Source organism: Delphinus delphis, chromosome 6, assembly GCF_949987515.2.
Source record: "Delphinus delphis chromosome 6, mDelDel1.2, whole genome shotgun sequence".
Taxonomy (NCBI): domain Eukaryota; kingdom Metazoa; phylum Chordata; class Mammalia; order Artiodactyla; family Delphinidae; genus Delphinus; species Delphinus delphis.
Window position 1 is genome coordinate 75,694,971 of NC_082688.1, and position 12,823 is coordinate 75,707,793.

Here is a 12,823-nt window from a genome sequence, read left to right on the forward strand (position 1 = left end):
ATCCTATAAAATGAGAAAAACTAGTGGTTGCCAGTGGGGAGAGGGAAGAGGGGAGGGGAGAGATAGGAGTATGGGATTAAGAAACACAGACTACTATGTATAAAATAGGTAAACAACAAGGATATATTGTACAGCACAGGGAAATACAGCCACTGTGTTGTAATAACTGTAAACGGAGTATGATCTCTAAAAACATTGAAGCCCTATGTTGTACACCTGAAACTAATACACTAGTGTAAATCAACTGTACTTCAATTAAAAAAAGATGGTTCCCATCCACATCTAGGGTTTCTGGGAAGATTAACGAGCTTGTTTTTGTAAAGTTCCAGGTACACGGTGGGTGCCCATTATTGCCTCTCATTTGCGTCTGTAAATTTCAAAGAGGGTCATATAGACTGGGCTGAGTAAGAGTAATTTTTTTCAGAAGAATGTGAACTTTTAAGGACACAATTCCCACCACGATCACTGCAGAGGATTTTCTCAGACCCTTTTTTGACGCCCTGAATGAGGGGGTAGGCAGGTTATTTCTCCTTTCTGGGCTCTTTTGTTGGTATTTCACCAGAGGCCCTGGAGTGTTGAGTGGAGAGAAATAGCAGGAAGTGGAGGAGAAGGGGTGGGGTTGGGAATGAATCATGGCGGTCGCAGCAAAACCTTCCAGACCTCTATCTTAAAACAGAGTTTACTCTTTAAAGAAGACTAAGAAGTATTGTACTGGGATAATAATTGTGATTGCCTTTCCAAGATAGGCGTATAAAGGATGCTTTCTTTCCTGTCCTCTCTGTATTTTCTACAATGAGCCGGCATATAGTACTTTTATAATTAGAAAAGATAAAAGAAAACAGCCCCTTGTTAATTACTCCATTGTGCTAAGTCTCGTTCTGGACTTTTGAAGGAGTAAAGTTTGAGGAGCTTAGCGGACTCATGGTCAGATGTACATTAATAGGGAATGAGGGGTTTAGAAACTCAAATTCTAGCCTTAGAAAGCAGCACAGCCCCAGTAGGCTAGGACCCTAGACCCCTTTAGAGTTTATAAAAGGCAAGGACAGAGTATTTAATATGAAAGGATCTAGCTTCGTAAACATACCTCTAATCTCGGAAAAAGAAAAGTTGGTCCCTCCCTGATTTCTGGAACATTTTGTTCCAGCGTGGGACAAAGTCTAGTGGCCTAGCCTCTGATACAGAATTTTGGTTCTCTGGGAACCTCAGCGAACATGAGTAACTTGGACAATTGCTGGCTTATCACACTGAGCCTGGCACCCTGTTTGTGTACTATCAGCAAACCCAGTAGGAATAGCTACAGGGGAGCTTGGGAGCATCTTGAGTGAGTTTTTTTTTTTTTTTTTTTTTTTGAGTGAGTTTTAATTTAGGCAGTTATCTTCTTCAAACAGACAGTTTGGGACTCTTTAGGTCAAGCAAATGGTCTTAGCAAATACTATGGTGCTTGTTTAGACAAGAACGCTTTGATTGACGCTTCTGCACCAAAATAACTATGGAGAACAAGCCATTAGCCTGCCACTTAGCTCACATGGGTAAGCCAATCTGCATACTGAAAATGGTACAGCTGACCTGGAATGTGAGTACATTTTGAGTAAATAAGCGAGAAAGAGATTTAAGAGGCTACGATTTTTGCAGAATTATAACATAACTCTGGGAATGTGTCGTGAAAAACCAGAAGACACAGCTCTTTAAGGACTTAGATGCAACAGAATGAAAAGTCATACGCAATTGCAGAAAATTAATGACAACTAGGCCAAGGTCCTGAAGAGTCAAGGAGTAGTAAAGTAAGTGAAAACAAGGAGAGGACTTTTGTAGTTGTTGAAATCCCTTTTCATTCCAACTTCATTTGCTTATATTGACTTCACTGACTTGTCTTCCTAATATTGTTAACAAACCAGGTTCATCTCCCTCATGCACAGTAACTCAAAACCCTGAGACTCCAAGATTTGCAGCAGAGAAGGGGTTTATTCACAAGGCAGTCAAGTCTCAGATTCATCTCGCTAAAGGGGAGGGGCTTGGGATATTTATGGGATAAAGAAGCAAGGTGGTCTTAGAAGTGGAGAGAGGTGATTGGAGGTAGGGAAAAGGGGAGGTAATCTGTGTTCTTTGCAGGCATATCTGAGTTACATGCTTCTTCATGGGATGTACGTTTGAAAAAGGAGGTGCTTAGCATGATCTGAGGGTGGAATTTTTGGCCCTCTGACATCAAAAGGTCATTCATTGCACACCTGCACGGGCCCAGTTTTAGGGTGAGTGGTCCCAACCAGACTTAGCCAGCTTGAACTAGACACAGCTGACTCCAAGTTCCTGAAAAACAACTTTGACAAACATCTTATTGTTTGGGCTAGGTGAAGGTTGCAGGGTAGACAGTTTACAACAAAATAACTAAGGCAAGCTTGCTCACCCAAGGTAGGCTACAAGCAGATGGGTTTTTAGCAAGCTGTAAGACTAGCTCAAGAATTTCTGTTAGTCACTAGTTTCTGTAAACCCCATGGCGCACCATTTCAGGATAGGTTTTTTAATGCTGTGGGTCATGGTTTCAATATTATATACCATCTCTCATGCTCACAGTAAATAAAGGTGATGGAGCACTTGATTAATGTGCAGAAACCAACTGCTATGGACTGAATTATAGCAATAATTCACTATAATAATTATAGCACTCCCAATTAATAAGTTGAAACCCTAACCCCCAATGTGATTGTATTTGGAGATAGGGAAGGAAATACCCTTTTAGAAGGAAGTTAAGGTTCAATAAGGTTATAAGAGTGGGGTTCTAATCTGACAGGGTTGGTGGGCTTTATAAGAGGAGAGATAGAAAGAGATATCTCCCTCTCCCCATGTGCATGTACCGAGGAGAGGCCATGTGAGGACAGTGAGAAAGTAGGTGTCTGTAACCCAAGGAGAGAGCTCTCACCAGAGGCTGACCCTGCTGGCACCCTGATGGATTGCCCAGCCTCCAGAACTGTGAGAAACAAATCTCTGTTGTTTAAGCCACCCAGTCTATGGTATATTGTGATGGCAGTCCAAGCTAAGACACTAACAATGTTTACTTTTTTTGTTTTGGTAAAGTTTCTTTAAATGACTATGGCAGAATCCTGGCCCAGAAGTTTTTAAAAAAATCAAACTTAATTGTTTTCATCTCATTTCCTAACTGACAGAGATAATATCTCATGGTTATTTCCCATCACTTGCAGTGACATTTTTTGCTGGAAAGAAAAGAGGTCATGTTACCATACACCTTGGAAGGCCTGTTTCTTCACACCCATCTGTCTTAAGTGATTCCACAGTCAGCCTTGAATGTGGATCCCTCAGAATGGGTTCTTCTTAAATTTTTTCAATTCTAAATCTTGAACAATTTTATTTTACTGTTTCCCAAGTAGATGTAATTGAGTTATACCAATGAATGTAGGAGAAGGTTGAGCTTCTGTTATGATTAAAATACGATAATAATGCAACACTATTAATGAAACATTAAAAGGATGAAGAGAAGAATAACTGGTATTTTAGAACATTCAAAAACCAAATACCTTTTTTTAGGAAAGTATTTTATTTTTGTGTCTCAACAGATGAAATTCATAACCTTGTTTTCTGATAAGACAATTCAAACGTACAAATCAATTACAACAATGTGCTTATCAGCTCCCCCCTCCCACCCCTGTATTTGAAAGCATCTGACAATTTTGAAGGACACCAACACAATAGGGCTTAGCTGAACAATATGGCAATTAAAATTGGCCCTCTAAGAAAATAATTACAGTGGTTGTTGAAAAGAATTTGTCCTTTGAGCAAAACAGACAGCATGAAAAGAATCATCATGAAACGGGTGGATTTTAGCTTCCCTTCCAACAAAAGGGAAAAGAGGATGTATGTTAAAACAATGGTACAGAAAGCTGGGGAGTCAGACCGAAAACAACAGAAAACCCTAGGCAATAAATTTCTCCAATGAAATGCATCCCCTTGAAGATATCCATTCAAACTCTTGTTTTATATTGAAATAACTACCCCCACCCCCAGCACCTGGAAGGGAATCATTTTATTATCCTTTGTTAAAATTACTTTAATAATTTTTCCAAGCTAACATCTCTCAAAGAGAGGGAAATTCGTGATGAATCTTGTAGACATCATATTAAAGATAAACCAAGCCAACTGATGGTCAATTAGATTCTAATTGTATTAGGGAGCAGACCTGGGCCTCCCAGGGGGAGAGGGGTTCATACTCAATGACCTTGTCCAGGCACTCGAAATCCTGTAGCACCTTTGTATTAGGCCCCCTATTCTACAACAATTCCCTCATGCTTTTACTGTAAGCCTCACAGCACCCTTGTGAGGTAGGTAGTGTTACGGTCCTTTTGAGACAGAGGGATGCAGAGATGTTAAGTATCTTGCCCATTAACATGAATCCAGTGACAGAGCCCTTAGAACTCTTACTCCAGATCCTTGTCTTTTCAGTACTTAACTACACTGACTCCCTGAGAGTGGATCATTAAAGCAGGTAGGTCCTTAAAGCCAGATTAGTACCTGGCCATTTGGACACTAAGGCCCGTCTCTAAACTACATGATTTGGATGATGGAATGTGAAATAAGTTGTGGTCAACTGTGAAAGCCAAAGTTAATATGGAGAAATGCAGGATTAAAGTTGGGACTACAATTTGATAACAGTTTTATTTATTGATGTACTGTTGAGTTACTATGATAATGGATACTCAGTAGATGTTACATGATTAAGTAGATGAATGAATGAATGAATGAGTGAATGAATGGAGATTGTGCTTGGATAGGTGGAAAATTAAATTTTGTACATGTTTTAAAACTAGAACTAGAGAAATCTGATTTCCAATTTCTAATCAAGAATGAGAAGGAAAGAGTTCAGTAGATTCCTGAATTTTCTGTGGGCATGTATTTGAGCTAATACTGACAGCAGATACACAGACATTTAAAATAACTTTTAATATAGAATCTGTGTACTTACTGGTTTTGAATCCAAACTATGAAGATCAATATTAGAGGCATTGCCACATACGTAAAGACCATCCATTTCCCTTCAAAACGAAATTCCCTTAAGTATACCTGTTTTCTCATTGCCATTTATTTGAAAAGCTTGTGCTCTCCACTTCTTATCAAATCCTATTTTGAAAATACATTGGACTAAAACAGTGAACTTCTTCTCTCTTGACTCACCAGTCAGGGAACACTTTTCAGTTACTTTCCGTTTCTGTGAACCTATTTTTTTTTACTCCAGAAGACTCAGGACAGAAAACAGCTGCCATGTATTGAAACCAGCCCTCCATTAATACCAGCAAATTTGTTTTTTTTAATTGCAGTGCCGTGGAAGGCCCTTGAGACCACTAAAGTGGAGGCAACTGGATTCTCCAGGTGTCGCTAAAATAGAAGAGCTGATGTAAATCAAGATGGTGGCGCTGACTTGGTAATCTCTTTGCATTCACATTTGTTCTGTGTTCAGTAAATTAATTCCCAGTAAGATGTCTGAACTGATACACAGTGAGGCTTAAAGAAACTCTGGACACTATGGTATGGGTTTGTTTGTGTATGTGTGTGTGTGTTTAAAGAAGTGTTTATCTAACTTTCACGAGAGCCCTGAATGTATGTAATAGATGTAACCTGTTAGTCTTTTGTACATCCAGCTAATAGCCCATGAGTGAAAGAATAGATTAAATGTAGTGAATTGTCTCTATGCCATGGTACCAGCATGCTTGATTTCTTGTGCTTAAGAATATGAGGAGTGATGCTGTCATTAGAAAAGGCTTATATAAATGAGGAGGATCTGCTAAATAGATTTATCTTCCAATATGACAGTGAACAAAATTATTCAATATATTCAATATATATTCAATATACAACTAACTTTTGCAATAATGTTTAAGATATAGGTCTTTCAAGTAAAGATGTAACCTATGTAGTAGTATGTTGTTTCTCACAGAGACTTTCCGTGGGTTTTCATCTTTCAGACCCTATTTTCTTAGTGATTGAGTTCTGTTCTTAGTTTTCTTTATTAGAGGCAAACAGAATTGTGAGAATCCTCAGATAAACCAGATATTTTCCATCTGCCTTTTCTTTTTCCTTATCTTTCTCCTGGTAGTTCTTAGTAATTGTGTGTGTGTGTGTGTGTGTGTGTGTGTGTGTGTGTCTGGCATTAAACTACATGTACTATATAGAGAGACTTATTGACATGTTCTGACATTCTGATTTACCCAGTTCAGAGTATTATGGAATGAAACAATGCCTGTAGAGCTATAACAAGAGTTTTCCTTTCAATCCAAAGTTTTTATAGAGGGTCATAATTTTTGCATTTAGTTGTTTATAAGAGTTGATGAAAGGCACCGAGTGACAAGCCCTACAAGCCAGTGTTTTCACATTTTTCCATCCATCGGTGGCAGAATTCCTAGGTGAATTTCCCCTCAGGAATCCCATTAAGGTTTCTCAGTTTTTTCCTCAACTTGGCCTTATTCCACATTAGTCTTCACATCCTGGGTTTTAGGTCTGACAATGAGGTACTTATGAAAAGAATATTGGGTTCTATAATATACTTATCTGCCTTAACGGGAGTATGTAGGAGCTCATAACTTTTATTTATACTGTCTCAAATGACACAGAAACATTAACAGCTGGAGCAGGATGCCCATGACTAAGGAAAATGAGAGGGAGAAAAAGACCAACAAATATCCCCCCAACTCAGAAACTCAAAACTCTGATGGGCTTGAAGCATTTATGAAGCTTGAAATTTATGAAGCAACACAAGGTCAGAATGTCCTCATAAGGACAGAGCCAGAAGCCAGACTGCTAAGGGTACATTTGGCTCTCATTTAAACTTCATTATATTGTCTTCTTTCCTCTTATCCTTATTTAAGAAAAAGTCCTGAAATATTGGGGCTATCTTTTCCCTGATCAGGGAATAACTTGATCAGGGAACAGGTTACTGGACAACCTAACTTGTGATGTATTAGTTGGTAGAGATGTATTCCCAACATACTCAAAACTATATTCATGGAAGATCTTTCTCCGTTTTGGTCATGCTAGTTTAGTGGTATAAAAGGAAAGCCCACTGTCAGAGCTGTGACTCTTAGTTACGCAGCTTTGGCAGTACCAACAAATCTTTCAGGAGGAGGAAGCGCCTTTCTGGTGGTAAGCTCTTCATTCTGCAATTAAAGAATAGCGAGGCGGCCTTTTGTGAATTTCTTGCTAGCAGCCTCAGAGTTTGAGTATCTGCTGCTGCCTGGAGGTGAATCTTGGACTTTCTTGTATTTAGCAGTACGGCTTCCAGGTCCCATTCCTGCCAGGTTTCTGCTTCCTCCACTTACTCTCTCTTCACTGGAAGGCATCTAACAAGCTCTAGGGGGTGAAGATGAAACCACAGGATGACGCTCCCTGAGCACACCTCCCTAAAGCCTGTTCCCTTAAGCACCAAAGGTGAGGAGAGAGCACCTTTGCTCTCAGAAGAAAGAGTGCACAAAGGGCAGTTTTTACATTTTCAGTTCTTTTCCTCTTTTACACTAGACAGTCTTCTTTCCTTTGTTACCAATTTGCCTGAAGACGAGAGAAAAGATTTTTCTCTTTTTAATATTTTGCGCCTTATCTTCCACGATGTCTCGATCGTAGATAGTTGGCTGAGTGAAAGCTAACTCAGGGAAGGTGACTAGATGATGATGTTGTGTGTATGGCTTGCTGAACCCTGCAGTTCTTGATCAAATGTATTTCATATCTAAAGTCATGGCCATTACTTGCTTTTGTAACCAACTCAAATGGATGAGATGATTTTGCAAGTGATACAGGATTTATCTTCAGTAAGGTAGAATATATTTCTAGTGCAGTTGATATGACCTAAATTTGGAATATTCAGCGGCTCAAGTCATGGCCCCTTGGAATTTTGCTTACAATGAACCTGAAAACCTGGCCTCTGATTCCCTTCTGAGTGGTTTCCATTCACCCCAGCAGTAGAATCAGATTGCCCTGGGCCTGCTGCTTCTCTGACTGGAATTATCTGTAGATTATCTGTTCTAATGACAATGTTAAAGATATTTATGCAACCTCATATTCCCGGTAAGGCTCATATAACCTACCTCTCTCAATAAGGAAATATTTTCTGATAGATGACTCCAATTGTCTTTTATTACATTTCATTTCTTAATAGTACCCAAATGGATTTAACTGAGATGTCAGATACTTAAGCCCTTTACATCAATAAAGAAAACATGTGTTCTTAACTTACTTTACATGTTAATAAAATAAGTTAACTTATTTTTACATGTTAAAAATAAAACATGCCCACAATAAATCAATATAGTCAATGAGGCATAAACCTAAATCAAGATACTTTTGTCATTAGCACTAATTTTTTTTGAGAACAAAAACAAGCTATCAGGCATTTAAAAAAAAAGTTTTCTAGGTTGTTGGTTAGTAGCTTCCAGTAATGGGATGGTCCCAGAATAAGACTTTGATAAGACATTAAAGAAAAACACAGACACACAGTTCTGTTGTTGTTTTTTTTTCTCCTGCTCAAGCTTATCAACTTTAAAAACAGTTACATTTTATACACTTAAAAAAAAATCCAATCACCCTCCCCCTCATATTTATATATGTATATATAAACAATAGCTTTTAAACTGATTATTTGGGGGCATTTCATACCATATGGAAAAGGATAAAACGTAAGAAGACAACTGACTTGCATATCAAAGCAACACACATGTATGTGTGGTACACCTGATTTTATAACTGGGGAGGAAAAGAGCATGTTTCCTTCCAAAGAGCCTCTAAAAAGTTTGTTCATGACTCAGTTCCTCTCTCTTGCCATCACATAGATATGTATATGACTCAGTGTGTTGCTGGACACACACTGTTGTAAAGATTGAATTCTTTTTGCAAGTCTCAATTATCCCCCTGCTTAGTCTTCATTTGTTGATTACATGGTATTACAGATTACATTGATTTCATTGTAGTGGAGATTAAAAATATTAAAGCAATTTAGAATAGGAAGTTTTCAAGAAAATGAAGGAAGTTAACATGGCAACCAAATGTCTGGGTTTTTGTTTTTTGTTTGTCCTTGTAGAATGGACCCAGCATCTTTGACTCTGACCCATTTGTAGTATGGAAAGTTATCTTTTGAACTTTATTGGAATTAATACAGTTAACCAATTTAGGAGAATGTGAATTTGCATTTTTGTTATCTTCTAATGGCTATTTTGCATATTAAAGGCAAAGCCTTCCTTAAAATATGCAGTACTCTCTTGATTATGCCAGCTCTTTGCTCATTCTGCTAAGGCTATAAATAAAGCTTCTATTTAAGGCTGGCATTATATCAACCCACCTGCTTCTAGAAAAGAGAGAGAAAAAAAATCAGAATCACTCAACCTGCAGATTGCTGTCAGCTTGTGATTATGTGAATGGTAAGTCTTAACTTTTAAAGTGTTATGTGAGATAGGCTGGAGGGCTTTTTAAAAAAAGCAATTTCCAGTTTAACAATTGCCCAAGAATTTCTGAGTACTAATGAGAGGAGACTTTTCCCTGGGGAGAGCATTCACTGATGAGGTATGACAGCAGCTGGGGGGTGACAGTGGTGGGTAAGGCAGAACTGGAGAATGAGGGATCATTTCAATTGTAGTATCAGGAAAGAAGGCAGGAATGGGGGGGGGGTACGAAAGCTTTCCTCTCTCTGTGAGCTGTCTCAGGGGAGTTAGTAGCCCCTGATCTTTTCCTCCTTCCTATTCAGAATGTTCTCCAGGGAGAGGGGCAAGGGGAGGGGAGAAGAGGTATTAAAGACTTTGGCCAACTGGAGAAGGGCAGTCTGGGTACTTGCAAGCTTGTCTTGATCAGATTCCTATATTTTGAAAGAGGAACATCAGCTTCAGTTCAGGCCTGTTTTAGAAAAACAAAGCTTTTACAAACTTCTTAATTATGTCTTTTTTTTTTTTTTTTCTGCAAACATTTTATCCTAGACAATCTGTTGAAAAGCTCACAACAGGTAAGCAGTTTCCATTCTCTAACATTTTTGAGAAAATATGCAGAGCTACATTTACTGCTACCAAAACAGAAAAGCCAACTTCAGATTCGAAAACCTGTCATTCATTGTTGATTTAAAGCATGGTTTACTTGGCTAAATCTTGCAAGTCTAGGCCTATGGCTGCTAAACCCATTTTTTGTTAGGTAACTTCTTAGCTAAATATCATGGCAAATCAGCTCATTTTGATCTTATTGACTTAGACTGTGAAGCTGTCCTTTCCCTGTAGCAGGACTTTTGCTGGAGTGAGACTGAGAAGGCTCTCTTTGGAACGGCTTTTGGAGGAGTTAAGGGAAGAGTAACAGAGATTCATGTCAAATGTTTGCCAAAGTACCAGCAAGCACACTCTGCTGCCTAACACGCAACTCTAAAATCAACAAGTCAGGTAATGATTCATTCCTCAAGGCTTTCCACACACGAGGGCAAGGATAACTCCAGAACGTCCTCAATCAGAAGAGAGCAAGGATTTTAGAAGAAAGGATGGGGCTCTCAAAGCCAATGGTGGAAAGTCAATGGAAATCACCAGGCACCTCGTGTACTGATATTAGTCTAATGGGAAATGTTTCTAGGACTTTAACCCCAGGAATAAAGGGGATAAATCTTTACCTAAATACTAAGTAGAATGAACAGCTTTGGCCTCACATGCTTTGTTACTAGGTTCACATGGCATAAAATCCATTTGGAATGGCTTATGTGAGCTATATAGGTGTGACCAGGACATAGGTAATAGGGACAAAAAAGACACTGATGAAAGTTAAAGAAGAGTATAACCTCTGATGTTTCTTCAGTTAGAAGATAACTATAAAAAATAGTAATAAAGGAAATAGGATTAAAATGGATTCAAACGTCTCCTTCCAACCCTTCTTTAAACTTCTGATATTTTTTTGGTCAGGTCTTAGCCTTCTAAGTTGAAAATGATGTGTATTTTTTTTCTTTCCTAGAAAGCCTCAAGACATATTCTGTGGTGTTGAACAACTTCTGAGCACAGTCCCTGAAGTTAAAACAAATGTCTTGATGTGGAGATAGAGAGAGACCCTGGAAGGGTAAGTTAATCTACATGGGGCTCAACTCAATTTTTCTTCTCCAAGATCACATCCTGTCTTTTGTACCTTATAATATATAAACATATTTGTTCCCGCTTGAGTCATGGAAAATGACAAAGGTCAGGCTTAAATGCAGGTGAGATTTAAATAATTCTTTTTTGAAAAAGTCCTGGAAGACTGTAATTTCTGGACTCCTCTGAGAACTGAAGAGAACAGAATATTTGACAGAGCAATGGAAAAAGAATCCACCTTGAACACTTTAGAGCAAATCCTGAATGCCTTTATACTACTGGGGAGTTGTTGGTGATAAGCAAAAGTTCTGAGGAACTTGAGCAGAACCAGAGCTCTGAAAACGTCCTCTGGGACTAGGAAATACAAGTCTTGGCAATTCTTGGTTTACATTTTCAAACTTTGAGAATATCTGAGAAGCTCATAATTATAAATGCAATGAAAATGAAAAAAAAGTAAGTAACATGAGAACCTGAAAAAGTAGAAATCCCTTGCCAGGAACACGTTAGGCCAAATCGTTTGGTGAGTTATCATACTCTAATAACATGTATTTCAGACATTTGGGGGCATGGATCAATTCTCTGGCCATTAGGGCTCTAGTCGGGGAATTTTTCTTCTAGAAATTTAATGCCTAGGAAGTATAAAATCTTCTCTGAAGATGCTTAATATGCACACAGAACTGGTCAACCCAGAGTTAAATGCTGAGCCAAACAACTGTATTTCTTCTTAGGACAGTTTGAACAAATACTCTGGGAAGATGATGACCCTGAGATGACTACTCAGGGGAAAATTTGGCCCACTTGCTGATCTAAACTGCTGTTGGTTACCACAGTCTAGTTGGACCTGACAAAGAGGTAAACTGAGGCCATAAGGAAAAATTCCCTTTGTGAAATTCAATCCTAGAGCCCCAAGATTCTAGTCAATGGAACCCAAGATCAGAGCTTTGCAGTTATAAAAAGGAACCCAAGATCTGAACAGACAGTGAGAATGTAGAAAATTAAGTGGCCATTCAGTTACCTATAAATCCTTTACTATGATGCTTCAGACAGAAAGTCACAGATTCTCCTAGAACTATCTGGCCAGTACATTTTTATGATCAGATCACTTATCCAGGTGGCATATTTCTTTTTTTTTTGTAATCTATTGGAGCCCAATTCAAATAGTAATTTTACTCTTCTTGGAAACATTGGGTTTAGGAATAATTCGGGAGAGTACTATTTTAGTGCAATGTTGACCAAACTGGGTTCTGTGGAACTCTAGTTTTTCAAGATGTTTAACAGTTGCATCATGAAAAGAAGCGCTTCATGCTCAGATAAGTTAGAGAAACCCCAAGGTAAACAAAATTAAACAGGATTCTTGTTTATTGGACTTTTCAGAGGATTTATTAGGCTCAAATAGATATTGAACCTCCACGAGGTGGTTACAGAATGCACCATTTTCCCAACTTATTAGTCTATGGGACTCTTTTTTGGGAAGAACGCTTATTAATGTCTTAAATAACTAGTGTTCCAGGGATCAGAGTATGGAAACCCCTGAGAGAGTGCAATCTCTTTTCTTCCTGTGGAATAACAACTAAATCTTTTCACGGATGAGTTAACTTTAATCCAATTTCATTTGACTAAGCTTTTTGGTCAACTTTTATTTTGACAGAAAATAGCAGTTAGAATTATAAAGCCCTTTTACTAACTGCTAAATGTTTCTCTCTTTTTGTTGGCCAATTAGTTAAGTACTTACTCCATGCAAAGTACTCTCCACTAAC